Below are 15771 nucleotides of genomic sequence, written 5' to 3' on the forward strand. Positions count from 1 at the left end.
CTACTAAAAACAATACAAAATACATTTTAGCCTTCATATCTCTTGAAGAGTTCGTAAGACATGAAGCATCCTTCTGCTGACTTCTTAAAATGGTCCTGTTCACTGACATTTCCTTTCCAATATTATTTTGGATATTCTTTTTATATCCATGACACTGTCCATGATTCATTTGGGTCAGAAGTCTTATGTTTTATTTCTTTTGCACAAACTAGTGGGCTTTCTGAATGAATCACACCATTTTATTATTTTTTTTAAAGGATAACTAATGGTTTTACCAGCAAACTACACTTTGGCATTCATTACCCTCTCGGTGTTCAAGACCACTGCAAGTCATTTCAGTTTTTGTTATCCTCTCAACAATGAGACTGAGTGTAGGTGCCCTCTATAATGACCTGGTGAACAGAACTGAGCTGAACATTTTTATGTAATTTTTCAAATCTGGAACATTACGTCTCATTTCATTTTTATGAGACTTATTTAAAACAATGTCCATGCAGGTCTTGGGTACAAAGATTTTTCTTATTAGCTTTTTTTCATGGCTCTTTAAGCCACTGCACAGAACACATAAGCTGAATTGTCATTAGCCATTGTTGAGTTTTACAACAGTTATATTGATTGGTATCTCCCAAAGGCATATTGTAATCATTTTACCACTGGAAGGGTTACAGGCAGACACATACTCTGACATTCCTTAGATATGATAAATGCAGCCATTTTCTCTATCACCACAGAATGACCCTTTCTATTCCTCTGAACCTGTAAAGCCCAAAAAATAAGATCACCCTAATTTATACATTTGCCATACTTTCCAAAGTCCTATTTTTGACTAGCTTGTGGTGATTCACGTAATTTCCTCAATTAAAGTATTCAAAAGGAATACTTAGTGTATTCCTTTTGAATAATTTTGTACTGCAGCACTTTGAATAAAACATTATTAACAGGATTTTCCTCCAGTGTCATCACATTCATAAATACCAGAAGGTATTTCTGACATGTGCCACATATGGATCACTTTGTCTACTGCCACAATCACTATTATTATAATAGAAACTAGTATGTGGTTGTTAATAGCTAAAGCAAAGATTTGATCTGTCTCCCTTTCAACTGCATGTTCTTCACTGGTGCCTCACTATCATCCTCAAATGATCATAATGTCTAGCATTTGTTTAGTTTCTAAATACCACTGTAAATCCAAAGTAGCATGTTAGTGCTACATTTTATCCACATATAGATGTTTTAAGGCATACATAATGCCAACATGATTAAGGTACTATGTGTTCATGAAAGCAATAAAAAATATAATTGGCATTAATCTTTTAAATAAAAGGCTGTAAGACAATTGGACAGGTTCTGTAACTAAACACATATTATATCCTGTGTCTATGAACATTACATCCAGTAGCCACAGACTTTATACAGTTTACAGTGACAGATGATTCAAAGAAAACTAATTCTCTGTAAACAGCAGAAGAAAAAAATCCATGCTAATATAGCAAGATTACTCTTCCATATTAAAACTAAAGTTGTACTCAGTTTTGTAGTTGAATTATTTTAAAATATTTGCAACCTCGCCTCGTTGAGAGGTGTCCCTCCCCATGGCAGGGAGGTCAGAGTAGACAATCTCTAAGGTCCCTTCCAACCTAATCCACTCTATGATTCTATAAAATATTAGTCAAGTGCATATCTAAATGGATGCAAGTTGATTACAGAATTGGTAATTCACAGAAGCATTTTAAAAATTATAGCAACCATAAAGATACAACTTCTCTTTAACAAGTTACAATCTTGCCAACTACTGTACACGTTCTTCTTGCATTTGCCAATATTGGGGGTACTGAGGAACTACATTTTGTATGCATTAGGAAGAGTGGTTCTATGATTGATGCCTTAATTCAGAAGATTTGACAGCAGAGAGTCTTAATATTAAAAAAGCAAAAATTTTGTTGACTATATGTGACTCACCTCATTACTTTAAGACTTGTAATGATTTAAAAAAAAAAAACCATTGTATAAGTCTTAGCTATTGCACTTCAGGTTAATCTATTTTAAAATTCAAGTCATTACAATTTTTCCCAAAGATGTCACCTGATCAATTGTTACTACTACTATTTTTTATACTCTAGATCTGTAAAACTGATCTAAAATATACAAATTCATTAATAATACTTTACCTTCAGTGTTCATAAAGGAAAAAAGGACAGAAAGGTAGAAAATACCAATCAGTACTTAAAAGTCTTCTAATTCGAGACCAAACATTTTTGAGAATTTCCACAAAAGTTTGAACACCTTAAGTACTACAATGAAATTACTGTCACTGCCCTACTGAACTACAAAACTGTTAACACTCAAACACACAACTAAAATCTTTTCATCTATTTTTTCAGATACATTAATCACAAGCTTTGAGAATTAACTTTCTCTGCAAATCTTTCTCTCCATCTATTTCCTAGGAATTATTTCTTTTCTTTTTAACCACAGAACTTTTAGCTATTAAATGTAACATTTCTGGGCTTTTTTTTTTTTTTTTTTTTTTAACGCCCTATTCTTTCTAGCATTTCATTTCACTGTTACCAGGGGTGTGAGCAGGTTGCTGACTATGCTGGTAGGTGGGGCAGGGAGAAGCACCCTCTCCACATTTCACTCAGATAATAGAAATCTGCAGGCTGCTCAGTGTGACAGCTGAGCTACGGGAGCTAAAGCAACTTGTTCCGCTTGTCAGCCTCCGAGAGGCTTCTGCAGCAAGATACAATTGTGATGACACCACCATCACAGAACTGGGTCAAACATACGGTCACTTTAAAACAGGATGTCAACCATTCTTTCTACTTGAGGAATTTGATTCAGTGACACTAAAAGCTGTTAGATACCATTAGCTTTATATCCAGGTTCAAAATGAAACCGTTACTTTGGTAGTATTTGAAAAATCCTCTTGCAAGCCCTACATTGCCATTAAAGTTTGCAGGAATCGCCAACTGTCAAAAAATGTCACTATTGCCCAAGGGGATTGTGTGCTTTATGTCCAGAACACTTCACTGTGTTGCACCAGGGATCTGTGCCTCTGGAGAAATATTTCTATTATGACCCTCGTGGCTTAAATGTATTAAAATCCTCACAGAATTTTTTAAAAGATTATACAGATACATATATATTTTAATTGCATAAATAATATACCTTAACTCATGCCTGGATATATTCATTTGTTCAAATCATCACCATACATGGAAATTTTTTGGTTTTTTGTTTTTTTTTACTGGAATAGAATTATTATTTGAATTGTAGCTATTTAAAGAGAACTAAAAAGTAGTAATGACTAATATATTCTACTTATCTCCCTAATTTTTGGAAGATTTACTTGCCTTATATTTTATATATATTGTATACTATACAGCAAACACAGTTCAAAGTTTAAGTAGTTGTAGTACACAGCTCATGCTGCATGGTAGATCTAAATATTTGGAAAAACAGATATTGAGATGAAGACAGTTATGACTCTGACTTTGGATCATCAGAATCTTTATGTAAATGACATACTAAAACTATCTGCTTTAACATCATTACATTATGTATGTGTTTCAGCACATGTAACCTGAACCAAAAAGCAGTAGAAATGTAGAAGGAAAGAAAAGCAGTCTAAGGCACTCAAAAGTAATTTCCCTCTCCATATTTCACCAATTTGTTCTGGCAGTCTGAATCAACCTCAAATCACAGATCCACAATTCAATTTAGAGGTATTTCAATACACCTTATTAAAAATTTCATATATATCAGAGGTTTATGTATCTATTTTTATTTACACAACATAATTGGCTTTCCAGTTCAACATAATTTTTAGGAAAAATATTTTCAAGAAAAACTTCTCATGGAACTGTTTAGATAAGGTTATTCCCATTCTTTGTGCAGTTAAAACTTCTATAATTCTTAAAAAATAATTATTATTTACTTGCTTTGATTTCTAAATGCCTTTGATCTAATTAATGAATATTAATTAGTCTTCTGATGTTGGACTAATGAGAATTTCATGTGTTCATGAGAAAATATTTAAAACAATGCTAGACTTTGATTTATGGGGGTTTTTTTCATCAGCATTAACAATACTTTATTCTTTGTATTCTCCAACTTTTTCTTCAAGCTTCCTGAAGACCCAGTCTACATATTCCAGTACAAACTGGAACCCAAAAAGTGTGTAATAATTCAGTCAATTATGAGCACATAATCCTAAATGGATAACAGTGTAAGCACTAATACAGACAGCATGAGTAATGGTCATACTCAAGATCATTTACTTCCACGTTTTACATACATTATTTATGTTTATGATGGAGCATGTCTGAAACAAAAGAATAAATTATACAGCCACACCACTTCAGCTTCAAGAATTTACAGGCACAAAACCAGCACTGTTGTTGCTACAATACCACACACATATTTCACAGGTGGCTACATGCACAAATAGCTAGCCACTAACATAGGAAAACACGTGGGTTTTTTTCTTCGTTTCCACTGCTTGCAATACACACCCACAAGGAGCTCACTAAGAGTGTCTCAGCATATGCTGCACAACATACCTCCAGTACATACACTGCCTAAGTTATAAGAGGCCAGTGGAACCTTTCTGAACTTACAGGCTGAGACAATCTGTCAGAATATGCCAACAGTTTCAGATTAAACAGCCACTGTTTAGATTTTAGCTGTTTCAAATTCATTCAAAATGCCAATTTACACTTTAAGTAACTTAAGCAAAGCAGTCCTCTGCTACTACATCTACTGTGTATACAAAGATAACTGGAATAGGCAATAACTTAAAAAAGAGGATCATTTCTTCAGAAGTAAGCACCTATGAAGTCAGCTCCAGTAACTTACTGCTCCCAGCAACTGCAAAGGTCTTTTGCTGAAATATCTTTTTGGGTCAAGAAATGGCATAAACCTCAGTGCTAATGAAGTCAATAGCACACATTTGCTTAACTAGCATTCTAGACCAGTTGACTACTGTGCTATTATAGTTCTTACATTCTGGGCCTGCTACTTCCAAATTAAGATCAAATTCAGTATCTATTTTTAAAAATAAAGCCACAATAAAGCCACACCAATTTGAAATCATCCATTAGAACATTCTATCTACTAATTAACTCCTTACATCACAATACTCATTATAAGCTTCCTCATGACAACACCCTAAACGTGCAAAAGCAGGGCACTACCTCATTGCACAGTGACCACTGCAGCATACAGAGACTAGAACACTTCAATGCATACCCATATAGCACATTTCCATATGCATGGAATGCCTTCACACAAGTCTCAGTATTGAGTAACGACAGAAAAGTTCAGGTAACTAAATTATCACACACTCTAAAAGTGCCAAGTGTCCCACAGGACACTCAGTACCTAACAGCATTTGAATCCAAACCCAAATATTTCAAGAGAACTATTTTAACATATACCAAAGTTTAAAATACCTTCACTGATACCAATGTTTAATTTTTGTACTGATGTCTGATTGACTGTAAAGCTATGCATATCAATATGAATGCAATTCTACATTACAGTACAATTCTGGAAAAAGTAAGGAAGTAATTTTAGAAGATTTATGTAGTATACAAAGTATTTATAAAAGCCAGATGCTGTGGATAATCATCCATTTCTAATTCTGATTATGTGCAACATCAGGCCTTATATATTACTCACAATAGAAGTATTCATCTTCTTCCAAAGAACAATGTTTTTTTTTCTCACTTTATCCTTCGCCTGAACTAACATAAGTCTACATTTAGATCTTGATACTCAGTCTTCCATTCTGATATTAAAACTCACTGCTTGGACATGTGCCATTATAGCATACATCAGATTGGGTAAAGTAAATCAAATACATACAATAGTTCTATATGGTTTATGTTCTAAAACACTTACATTCAAAGTTGTACTTCAAAAATACACATTTCCAAATTAACATTTTTAGTTTTATAAAATCATATTATCTATGTCTAATAACTACTGCTTCTGTTGCAGCACTGGGAAGGACACATCTTGCAAGAGGTATAAAACCATTTAATGGACTAGGATTCAAACAGCAAAACTGAGGAAAAGCTGACAAAAATCTCTCATTGAAAACACTTAGGTAAAAAGCAAAGATAATTCCTGCTACTAACAGTAACTGATCAGTGCAGGGAAGCTTACAAATTACACAAGTGAGAAAGAAGCAGGCAAAAAAATATGTGCCTCAAAGCAGAAGCAACACCTTGGCAAAACTCCCACAAGCAAACAAACACACTTCGAGTCTAGGCTTCACCATCCTTCTGCATCTTTAAAAGTACACGTACCCAGCAGACAACTGTCTGCCATATGAAATTAGAGTCAACCAACCTGGCCAAATACCCAATTTACTAAAGCAATTTCTTTCACTAAAAACAAATCTGTGTGACCAATCTGTTGCTAGTAAAATTGAAGCTTGGTTATATCCACATGAACTAAAGAAACTTCAGATTAAATAGATACTAAATTAATCTTTGGTAAGGAAGATTAGTGCTCTACTTAGAAAGACATATATTACTTATTACTGAAAGAGATGCAAATTCCTGGATGAGATTTATATTCTTTTAACCATAAAAAAAGATACCAAGAATAATTTTCTAACCTTTCATATAACTGTGAAATACGTACACTCTTTCAGGACTTTCTCAATGAATGTGCAACTCTGAAAAGGTACTCAATGTTTAAGTGAAAAGTCATCACTATTATTGTTTTTAAAAATCTCCCAGTTACTTTAAAAGTCAAAGATATTTCTACCAGTTTAACTACAATATTCAGGAACGAATAACAGCCTTTTTAGAACAAAAAATAAACACCTTACAGATGCACTTTCCTTCGTATTTAATAGACATCCACTTCCTTGCTAATTGCCATTGGGTCTGAGACTAAGAACTGCAATTAGTTATGCTTCACTGACACACACATGAACACTATTGATGTTACATTACTCAACCTGAACATTAATAAACAAGACTCTTAAAAATTTTAAGTTGCACCACTTCTACTTGATTAATCTATTTGTACCAAGAGACAAATACACTCTACCCTCTACATATATCATTCTAGATAGAAAAATGTTAGTCTGTCACATGAACACAATGCCAAGAGACTAAGACCACTGTTTAGTTTGTGCAAGCAGTACTTAATTAAGATCATAAAATATGAAAAAATAGAATGCATTACTAATACTGTTTTATTTTCAAATAGCCCTCAGTTACAAATGAGTTTCACTAAAGAAATGAAATTGACAGCATAAAACCCAGAGGAAAACAATTTTAATTAGTTCAAACAAAACTAACAAAGGCTACCAGCAGTAAAAACCTAACTTCTTTAAATTCCAAAATGAATCTCCTCTCCTGACCTTTATAGAGCTCAAGATGCATACGTACACAGAATAAACAAAATAATTTGAAAGCAAATTCACCGAGTGCACCTGACCTTTGAAAAGGCACAGATAATTTTAATCAGATTTGCACAATGTTAGTCTAAGTTTCCATGTAGCAACACAATGATGACAAAACTACTTAAGTAAGTTAAAGAAAAACTTAAGAAACAAAATACATTTTTCCAAAGTAAAAGCATTGCTAAATAGTCTGAAGTAGCCAAAGGCTCTAAAAGTTTCAGATTCAGGAAAGATTCCTACAGAATTCTACTCCCTCAGTACCCAAGTAAAGCTGTACAACACACTCATACAGAGAAAAAGCCTTTCCTGCCAGTTATGAAAGTTTCTGTGTTAAACTGAAGAGGTGGCACCTAAAAAAAAAAAAAGTTACACAAACATTTTAAAAATTAGTTTTCATATGAGTGGCCAGAGGTTACCTCCTGGATCATCTAGCATGCTGTAGTTTACTTCAAGCCTCTTGTTTATGTTGATTTCACTTACTTTCTTAAACTCTTAAAATCTACAGTAATCAAGTTTTGCAACAAATAGTCTGACAAGGACTACTGCCTAGTAGAAATCTCTAGTTATAAGGAACAGTTCTCAGAACTACACATGAATTAGGCTTAGTTGACACAAGGTGACAATTCCATCCTCTCTGGAAGGACAAGCAGTTACAGCAAGTCATAAGCCACTTATTAGCCACCAAAGCTGACTGTTGCTTGCAATGCTCAGAAAAAACAAAGAAAGGACTCTTATATGCTGTGCAAGTTCCAAAACAGCTTACTGCAACTATAGCTGTTACTTCTGCCTGAAGTGGGAAGAACATGTAGAGCTGAAAGCCCTATTTAGATTCAGGATGTGCAATCTCTATCAGATTAGACCTTCCACACTGACAGTGACAACAGGATTCTGCCCAAGCTGGAAATGATAGCATGCAGCTATCATGATAGCATACAGCTAGCTAAGAGAAAAATTTTAAATGCTTAAGTTTGGCTGTGGTACTTTTTAGAAAAGAACAACACAGAGCAGAACATAGATCCTCATTAATCTGATATTTATCCAAGACTAAATTCTGTTCAATGAATGCAATAGAAAAAAGTAGCTTTGTCAAATGACATGCTTTAATCTAACAGCACTAGTTCACATTACTTCCAGCCCACCTGGTTTTTTTTAAAGCTTATTTCTTAGCTTTTACAGGAAAATGTTCATCTTAACAAGCCACATAGATATTAGAACAGCTGGAAAGAAAGTATGAAGTAAATACTCTTAAACTATATGGATTCTTAACTACACATGGCCCACAAATGAATTTTACACATCGACTGTTTCCTTGTAAAAACTCCACTACTCCTGTAATATCTATGAGCAGCAAGGTGAGGCTAATGTGCTTCTGAAGACAGAACTTGGTCACCTTATCCACACTCAGACCATTAAGTGCAAATATCATAACATTTGACACAGCCTCTGAAACAATAAGCAACAGAGCAGAGTTTATAAATCATCTGACAAGGAGCATTGCCAAGAGCTAACACGTTAAGGTAGGATCATAACAAGACTTTTCCATAACAGCAATCCTCCATTTCTGTGTCACTGATTCATTATGCAAGTTTGATGTAGGTCAGGCAAACTTTTCATTGAAGCAACAATCACATTTCTCTCCTGCCATACTATTTTGGTCTTTTTCTCACTCCTTTGGCTCACACTGTATTTTATCCTAGAGCTTATCTTTCATCACAGCTATCTGATATCCTGATCTGTTTCTAATAAGGAGCTTAACTTATTCAGCTTATCAGGAAGGTTGAGAATGGAGCTGATCACTGTGAGCAGCCACATATGAAGGCTTACAACATGCAGCACCCTGACTTTGCATACAGAGTATACAGGATCTACCACTTCAAAAAGAACATTAGAGAAACTGAAACTTGAATAAGACCCAATTACCAGACACTGAAATTTGAAATGAGCTTTAAAAACTGAAAATAAATATTGAAGTGACTTATGACTATGTTATTGCATTTCAATTTATGAATGTGAAATCAAAGTTATCACTGTTTTGGGTCAGTAAATTCCAGTGTTTAGTTCAGGGTCGTGAGAAGGCAGGCTACATGTATGCCAGTTTCCACTTGGGAAATCTCCAGTCTGTGGAATTCTGAAGAATGAAGAGACTTTACTGTATGCATCCATTCTCATGTAGCTTCAGAGTAAGTTCTGAACTGTCAGGCAAAATTTCAAGTAGGAAGTTTCTCACAGGAACATCAAATATTTATTGTCACATTTGTTTCAAGCAATAGGTTTTAAGACGCATTTATTTCTACAATTTTAAAAACTGTTACTTTAATATATATAATATGCTTGCTGTACATGGACAAAATTATTCAGAAAGCAAAGACAAGAAAAACCATTGATCCAATTACAGTGTAGGCAAATGACCCATCTCTGCTTTATTTAACTAGTTAAATTTACAATGCTGAACTTGTACGTCCTGTCTGTAATACACACTAACAAAATAAGGGTTTATGACAATGCCAAATTTTTAATGTTTTTATGCTGATAGTCCTATATACAGTAATGCAACTCAGCTGCTGATCCATTAGAACACAGCCACATCCGAATTTGATGCCAATATTGAATAAATCCAGTTTTGATGCAGTGCCTATGTGGCTGGAAGCCTGTAAACAGTATCAGCAAAGAAATTAGAGCATTCATCTTATCTCTAAAATTGACTGTAAGCATCCCACTACTGTTAGAAGCCAAGAAACTGCAGCTACCTTTCAACAGAGAAATCAAACAAGAAATGAATTATAACCTATTCCACGCTAGAACACAATAAAACCAGTTTGAATGAACCTGTGAACACAGATTTGGCTAGCACAAAGAGGCTGTTCAGAAATTGTTCCTTTTCACTCTGTCAGGACAATGCACAAGTACAGCAGCACTTCCTCTCTACTACTGCACTGTAAATCTGCTTCAGAGGATGAGGGCACCTTATTACCTCGTGTTTTCTGGGTGGTAATACTAGCATCTCTCTAAAGCAACTCCAGATCTTTATTCCTGTGTAAGCAACTGTCTGTAGGCTGTACAACAAATGGGAACAATTAGCATTTCAAGCTCAGCAAGGCTGAAAACAATCTTTCTGTATAGCAAAAGATGCCAAGAAGAAAAGGACATAGTATCACCTGATTACCATCAGCCCCAAAGTGTCCCAGTTTTTACCATTACTTTTCATAAAGTGGTATAGTACAAATATATTTGTGAACTAACAGCTCTACTGTAGGTAGTTTCTTGCAACACTGGTAAATATTGGTAGTTCCATCAGTCTTAATACAATAAACTGAAAACTACACAAGATACTAAATATTCAAGTAAATGTAGAGCAATTTTGGCTTTTTAATGCTTTCATCATTTTCATATTTTCAATGTACAGACAAGAAAGGATCACAAACCTGCTAAGTTTACCACAAAAAAACCCAACACTGCACTAGAAAAAAATTAAAAAGAATCTCAAACACAGAATAAAACCTCCTCTTACTTGGATATCCTATTTTCAAATTTTGAAGGACTTGTCTACATCTTTAGCCATACAAATCCTTTAAACATACTTGTTTTCCTAAGTAAATCACTACTACTACTGACAGGTACTACTCCCAGAAAAATACCTGTACTAAACAGCACTGCTGTGTCTATTCAGAGTACCTCAAATTCTAGATAGAATTCAAAATAAAAACACAGCAGAATTCTTCACACTCTCTTGCATAACATACATCCACCTCTAAAATCTTCCATAGTTTAAATCCTGCATCTAGGATGGTCTTATAGAAAACTGCAGAGACTGATCTTTTGTTTGTTTGTTTCCCCTTAAGTTACAAGTAGCTGCTTACCATTCCATACTGAACAGCTTAATTATTGCTGTCCAGATGCCAGGAACACCCTTCTCTTTATTTCAGTACTTACTAGGACAAATAACTATAAAGTCATTTATAGTAATTAACCACAAATATTTAGCAATACTTACAAAAAATCAGAGATTAAATGAAAAGACTACTCATCCACAAGTCTGTAATGATAACTGAACCAAAACTACTAGTTGATAACCTGCATGCAGACACACACAAACTGGCACAAGTTTGACAATTACTGTTTAATAAAACTAACATTATTGTAGTTTCATGATAAATTAAATACAACTTCTGTGAAAGCATGCATGTGAAATGGTGGTTAAATCCAGGATAATAATTTTTATATATATACATATTTTTTTTTTTTATGAAATAGCATAGACTATTAGCTCTTCATTCAAGATGTGTTGGTATTGTTTTCTTCCCTAAATAAACTAACGCAATCATATTTTAAACAAGACTACACATTCTCCTCAAGAAAACATCTGATGACCAAAGACATTTATAAACCTTAGATTTAGGCAAGGTCATATCTGTCCTTCCCTCATCTCCTTGCAAAATTGAATGTTTTAGAGCCAAATTTAACCTGAAAACTTCTCTGCAATGAATAAAATTGCTAATCTGAAATATTTTTCTTCATAACCATATATTTCTTTAATATTTAATAACACAACATGCACTAAAAAAGAGACTGAAATCCTGAAATCATTAGGAGATGTCCCAGCTCGAGAAATAAAAAGATGACATACATTTCTCTGCAAGTGTAATTTCAAAGTCCTTTCACACGGGGATCTAAAGACTGTCAGCTCGATTGCTCTGCTACTGTATATTAAATAAGCTTGTAATGAAACTACTAGTTTTGAGTCATTGAGATGCCAAAGATCCTATATGAAGTATATATTTTTTTTTCTTTTTTGAAGCTGGAATAACAAGAAGGTGGTAAGAATCAGGTACAGCATCAAAAAAGGACAAAAAATTAACAGAAAACAAGAAAATCCAGCACCACTTCATTTTAGTGACCATTTAGAAAAACAGAAACATGAATGTGATTTAAAAGCTAATTCCAAATCCAAAAAGGCAATGATGTACTTTACTTCCTATCATTTCAGGGAATCATCACACTGCTTTTATTAACAGAACAACTGCCAGTCTTAATACAACCTAAGTGTGAATTTGAGCCTTACGTGTCACCTGGCACATTCTAACATGCTTTCACTATTCCAGTTCTCAGTTAAGACTTATATACAAATCTAGCAAAACAGTTCAAGGGACTCAATTTTCAATATTTGCCATTGAAAGGGACAAATACTATGCATACTTAGTGCCAAATGTCATCACCATGCCAATTCCAAGTCTTACTCTATAATATCAGAAAATTTTGAGAAATTAAATGTGTGAACGATTCAAACATGTGCAATGACTCAATGACTTCTAAACAATGGAATACCTTTCAAGGCCAATACCTACAAAAAAGAAAAAAAAAGCTGAAAGAAATACAACTAAAAGTTTCATTATAAGTGGCAGAATTGGAAACTGAGATAAATTTAGCTTTTACCAGTGCTCTACACCAAACATTCATAGGAAAAACAACACTATGTCCCTGCAGGATTTCTTTTCAGAACACAGAATATAACTTTTAAAGATAGGAATGATACCCTACAGTTGTTCAAAGATTTAAAACTAGTCAGAATACTTAAAAATGCATTTGAGGGTAAATAGGAAAGTGAGTTATGAAATCAATGGACCTATTGGAGATAAGAAACACCTTTCCCTATAGAAGAAGGCCAAAGATTTCATGTTATTTTCCCCTTAGTCATTTCAATGATTTAATTTAAAATTAAGTAGCCAAGAAGTTAGCACATGTTCTGGAACGTCTTATTTTAAACACCAACATCAAACATTTGAAAATTTATTAGTCAGAAAAATGCTTATAGATGACACATTGTGCAAAAACAATTCTGTGAACTTAAAAATTATTGTGTGAATTTAATTTTTTTTTTAAGATTTTGAATTACCTTAAACCCCTCAAAAATATTTCACGCCTAGGAAGCCCATCTCAAGGGCAAATTTGACCTGAACATCTCTGTGCTCAGATTTTCAGTTCAAGCCTAAATTCAAGATGAGTAATTTATTACTTTTCCATCTTAATTCTTAACTAAATTATTAAGAATCTACAAAATTGATCTGTTCCTTGTACACACTCTATCCTTAGGGAAAAAAAACCTGCCTTCCCCACGTGCATCGTGCTGTTCCCGAGGTTCAGCCAAAATACTTTATGAACCAGCTGTAGAGCACCAGATCAAACCCTCGGACAAAGCACATAAAGCACCAAAAATAGTTTTAAGTTTCACCACCTTATACATAAATTTAAACGCAAGGCATCACCCAGTGTCTCTGTGATCCTAAGAGAGGCAGGTTGCTACAAAGACTGCTTTGGCTTTTCTGGTGAGGATTAATTAGCTTTAACCCACTGCATTTCTCTCCAGAAAGGGGTCCCCCCCACCTCTCGCTGATCGCGTAAGGGCAGGAGGGAAGAACACCAGCAGGCACCGCGTGTGCGCAGACCGCACGCCGCCAAACCCAAAAGCCAAACGAGTGGAGATGGCCAAGCAGTCCCGGCAAATAATACACTTAAGCTAGTGCGAAATGCTTCCATCAGGGTTTTTCAGAACCCATCCGGGAGGCAAAGGAAGAAGAAGGAGCCAGTACGCCGGACGGAGCACCCACAAGAGGGGCAGCGGGCGGTGAGGGAAGAGTGAGCAGCGCCTGAGGCAACCCCTGAAGTGAGGCCGGCGGGGGCAGGCACAGCGCTTCCCTCAGCAGCGGGGAGAAGGAAAGGGAGGGAAGAACGGGAAAAAACCCACATAAAATGGAGACTTACACTCCTTTTCCTAACACGCATGCGTTGCACCAGCGAAAAGAGGCGTGCCACAGCACCCACTCACGGCCCCGCAACAGCTACGGGGCAGGCAGGGAGGAGGGTTCGCCGCTGAGGTAATGGCGGCCAGGGCGGGACATACGCGTGCGCGCGCTGCTCGCGGGGAGAGCGAGGGCTGCGGCTTGTGCGTAGGCTCCCGCAGCTGCCCCGCGGCTCTTAATGAGGGCGGTGCGGGAGGGATTGGGTGGGTCTGGGGTACTCGCAGCTGCCCCGGGTTACAGCACCAGCGACTGAGTTACGGGGAACACCTGGGGCTCTGCTACAGGGGGAGTAAAAGCTGTGACCAAAGTTAGGGGAAAATTCTCACAGGTTGTGTGAATCTTCTCGACTCAGCACTCTGAGTGCCTCACGCCGCTCGCAGTACGGGACGGAGTGTCATGGGGGCTGTCCTACCCTTACACTGCTCCCCAGGTATCTGCTTTTGGCCCGCACTGGAGTCGGAGTTGCAACACTGCCATCAATTTAGCTCTGATTTTTATTTTCTATGTTGTGACACAGATTTCATCCCTCTCTGCCGTATGCGGGCCATGGTAGTGTCCCTCTTGGATTCCCTGACCCAGAGGTGGATGCTCGTGCTCCCCAGTTCAGTATCAGCCATGCAATGTCCTCTGCAGCAGTGGGCACTTCTAGGGCTATACATCTACAGTGACAGATTTTTTTTTCTGCCACTGTTTCTCCTACCACCCCTTTCCTGAACATTACTGTTATTCGTGCTTTGAGCAACCAAGGTTTTGCTAGGCTTAAACCTGGAACTTTATTTTGTATTTTAAAGGCAATGAGTATAACAAATGGAAGATTTTCATGTATTTGCTGGAGCCAGTACCATTGAGAATTAGTGCAAGGCCCTCTTCTTAGTGTTCTATTAGTTAACACTGCAAATAATGACCAATACTACAAGAACTGTAGTCATCCTGTAGGCTCATATTGAGACATTGTTGTCACCAAGCCCTGAATGTGGTGTCCAGTGTGTTATAACAATGTCAGCAAAGACTCAAGATTGCTTTTTGTTGCCACTGCAGTGGATACCTGTACTACCATACCACAAAGTCACTCATTTTGTTTACAATGTTTTGTTACAAATGAGTTTACTGAACACTCATTTTGTTAACAAAACTGGATACAGTGTATACAATTCCCTCATTGAGTACAAGTGAAGTTGGGTGCTCACAGGGTCACTTGGTCTATTTCTTCAGGGCTATCTTCTGCAGTTATACCCTGGAAGACAGAATTTTCCTTCAAATTACCAGGTCATTGCAAATGCTACTTTCTGTGTAGTAAATTTTGATTGCCTAAACGCTGCTTTGTACTTTCATGAAGCCCAAGCATCAAGTCCTAGTGTTTTTAATTACATTACAGATGTACATTGATTTCATTACCTTGTGCTGATTTGGTAGTTTTTGTCACATCTTATTGGTGTCTCTGAACTGAGTTAATATATAATAGCATAGCAACCAAATAGCAGCAACTTTTACTCCCCAGACTGACTCGATTTGTCATTAAGGAACATGTAGACATTGATGTCTTTCTCT

General features: G+C 36.0%; 1 protein-coding gene across 3 annotated transcripts in view; it reads right to left on the reverse strand.

The window, feature by feature from the left end:
- FHIT (fragile histidine triad diadenosine triphosphatase) overlaps positions 1-14310 on the reverse strand; it is a 512422-nt gene extending 498112 nt beyond the window's left edge. For 2 of the 3 annotated variants that reach the window (XM_008503541.2, XM_030458483.1), the window contains exon 1: positions 14186-14310. The gene's annotated coding sequence lies outside the window, so the exon portion shown is untranslated. Of the gene's footprint in view, positions 1-14031; positions 14127-14185 lie in introns of those variants that run through there. The other variant, XM_030458484.1, reaches the window with a different exon arrangement.
- Between the last annotated feature and the right edge of the window lie 1461 nt (positions 14311-15771).

Source organism: Calypte anna, chromosome 12 (assembly GCF_003957555.1).
Source record: "Calypte anna isolate BGI_N300 chromosome 12, bCalAnn1_v1.p, whole genome shotgun sequence".
Lineage (NCBI taxonomy): Eukaryota > Metazoa > Chordata > Aves > Apodiformes > Trochilidae > Calypte > Calypte anna.